This window comes from Canis lupus, chromosome 21 (assembly GCF_011100685.1).
Source record: "Canis lupus familiaris isolate Mischka breed German Shepherd chromosome 21, alternate assembly UU_Cfam_GSD_1.0, whole genome shotgun sequence".
NCBI classification, from domain to species: Eukaryota; Metazoa; Chordata; class Mammalia; order Carnivora; family Canidae; genus Canis; species Canis lupus.
The window spans coordinates 29674324-29677575 of record NC_049242.1 but is presented as its reverse complement, the minus strand read 5'-3'; the positions used below and the strand labels follow the sequence as shown (position 1 = coordinate 29677575).

Sequence of the window (3252 nt, the reverse complement as noted above, 5' to 3'; positions counted from 1 at the left end):
TGTGAACTGGTGCAGCCACTCTGGAATACTGTGTGGTGGTTCCTCAAACAGTTAAAATACATGTGCCTTACCACCCAGCAATTACACTGCTGGGGTTTTACTACAAAGATACAGATGCAAAGAAACCCTGAGACACCAGTATCCCAATGTTTATAGCAGCAATGTCCACAATAGCCAAACTGTGGAAGGAGTCCCAGTATCCATCAATAGATGAATGGATAAAGAAGGTGTGCTATATGTATACAATGGAATATTACTTGCCATTAGAAATGACAAATACCCACCATTTGCTTCGACGTGGATGGAACTGGAGGGTATTATGCGGAGTGAAGTAAGTGAATTGGAGCAGGACAAACATTATATAGTCTCATTCATTTGGGGAATATAAAAATTAGTGAAAGGGAGTAAAGGGAAAGTAGAGAAAATGAGTGAAAATATCAGTGAGGGTGACGAACATGAGAGACACCTAACTCTGGGAAATGAACAGGGGGAAGTGAACAGAGAGGTGGGCGGGGTGTTGTGGTGACTGGGTGATGGGCACTGAGAGGGGCTCTTGGTGGGATGAGCACTTGGTGTTCTGCTAAATACTGGCAGATTGAACTCCAATAAAAAATAAAACAAACCACTTTTACTATCTGGAAAAAAATAAATTTCTCACTTTAGAACCTGCCCAGTGGAAATCCAGTATTTTGTCAAAATAGGATAATATGCGTGGGTATAGCAAAAGAGGCTAAGGATATTGTTAAAAGAGAAGTGAGATAAAGGAAACATATAATGATACTTAAGTTTTATTAAAGAAGGAACAATATCCAATTTACCCAGTTTGAGATTATGACTCATAGATATAAATTGCAGGTCACTCACCCATTATTGATTCAAAATCATCTAATTTAGGAAGGCAGAGCTCCAGTTGTCCTCACTACCATCCTTTGTTTAGTAATCTCTGGATTCCTTGCTTGATCTCCTGAGTTCTCACTCCATAAACAATGGGATTGAGGGCTGCAGGAATGACATGGTGGAGAACATTGAGCAAGACTGGCACATCAGGGGAGACTTTCTTCTTTGCCACATGAGTGAGCACGAAGACCAGAAGGATAGTGCTGAAGAAGAGGATAAGGATGAAGTGAGAACCACATGTGCTCAGGGCTTTGGCCATAGCACCCTCTGCCTTGAGTCTCAGCACAGCTCGCAGTATGAGGCTGTAGGAAAGGAAGATAAGGATGAGATCAGATCCTAGCAGTGTCCAGCCTGCAGCAAACTGGTAGAGGCGATTGATGGTGACATCATCACAGGAGAGCTTGGAGACAGACATATTGGCACAGATGCAATTCTCAATGACATTTCCCCCACAATAATGGAGTCTGGATGATAGAATGGGAATAGGCAATGTAGAAATAGCATTCCTGGCCAAAATAAAAATGGCAGCCTTCGCTACAAATTGTTCTGTGATGATGGATGGGTACCTCAGTGGGTGGCAGATGGCCACATAGCGGTCATAGGCCATGACCATGAATGTGCAGGACTCCATGGCAAGGAAGCAATTCATGATGTACATCTGAATGAAGCAGGCATAGAAATTGATGGACCTGAGATCAAACCAGAAAATGGTCAGGACTTTGGGGATGACAGTGAGGCAGAGCACGATGTCCAATAGGGAGAGGATGCTGAGCAGGTAGTACATGGGCTCGTGCAGAGAGGCCTCCAGCCAGATGGTGATCAGGAGGACACCATTGGCCCCCATGGCCAGGAGGAAGAGGAGGCTGAGGGGCAGGGAGAAAGAAAGTTGCCAGCCGGGAGACCTGACAAAACAATTCAGGAGAAAGTCTGAAATCTCAATGGATATGGTCCCATTTTGATTTGTTGTCATCTTCTGTCATATATTTCTACAGTTTTCCTTTAGTGATCTGTAAAATTAGGGTAAAAATTAGCTACTGAATCAAGACACATAAATTCACTACAATTTGCTTCACCTAGGTGAAACTTGTGTGAGTCCTAGCAGGTCATCAAGCCATGTAAATTCATGTCTTTATTCTTTGTGTTCTGATCTTGTTGTGATAATTCTATCACTAAGCAGTGTAGAGGACTAAGGTATATGGTTCATTTATACATTTTTGATTTGTTCAAGTTCTGCTTTTGAGAGAATGTTATGTCTTTGTAGCAACAAAAGAAAGGATAAAATTACTTTGAAAAGTACTTTGGGACAATGAGTCCCTAGATTTGTCTTTATAAGTTTCTTCCTTTTTGTTTTTTTTGTTCTTTAATGACTACTTACCTATATAACACATGACAATTTAACTGTAACAACACACAGAAATGAGTAACAGAGTCTGTCACAAAGTTTGACTAGGTACAGATTCCTAGTTTTCCATGCCACCCCTGCTCTGAATTTTCAGCTATAGTTGACTTTAATAACAGATTAAAAATACTATATCCTGGCATGTTTCTCTAAAAAGTCATTTTAATTTGGTGGTATAGATCCTGCCAAGTAATTGCAAATACATCTTCATACGTGTGGGATTCTTGACTTCAGGAATGGAACAATATAAAAGTAGAATGTGCACTTGCACATATGTATGGAGGAGGCATATGTGTCATTGAAGAAGCTAATCATTGATAATTCTCATTGCAATCGTGTGAGAGTGATGAAATGTACTTTTATGTACTTTCATCTCCTTTCCATTTCCCCTTCTACCTCCAATACAATGATCCAGGTCCTCCTTTCTAGTGGTTATGCTTTGTCTCGGTGTATTGGCTCACAAAGATTGGGCGATGCTGTACAAGCTGGAAGTGGTGATGGTAAAAACCCATAGAAAAATAATGTCCAGTCTTCAGTTGGTGACCAAAGGACCTTCTCTTGTCTTGAGCACTATGTTCACTCAACTCTTCTTTCCATTTTTTTAGTTGGATGCCTCATGCCTCTAAAATCTAAATACTCTTTCTAATCACCACTTTTATCATTTGCATTTTGCCTTTTGTTCTTGCTTATTGCATCCTCTGATCCTACTCTGCAAAATTTTGACATATAATTCTTATAAGTTAGGGCTCTAAATATCATCATGTCTGAGAAGCTTTTCTTCTTCAGGTAATTCAGAGTATTCTTGGGAGGAATTAGGAATTCATTTCATGGAAGGAGGGAAAATATTGAAATGAGAATTGGAGGATACAGCCAAACGGAAGAAGTGTAAATTCAGGCACGAGTGTCCATGCAGTATTCATAGAGAAAGAAGCATGTTCTCTTTGTCTCCTGAAGAA

General features: G+C 40.4%; 1 pseudogene; it reads right to left on the bottom strand.

The window, feature by feature from the left end:
* Window positions 1–919: 919 nt before the first annotated feature.
* OR56A3FP lies at window positions 920–1867 on the bottom strand (annotated as a pseudogene).
* Between the last annotated feature and the right edge of the window lie 1385 nt (window positions 1868–3252).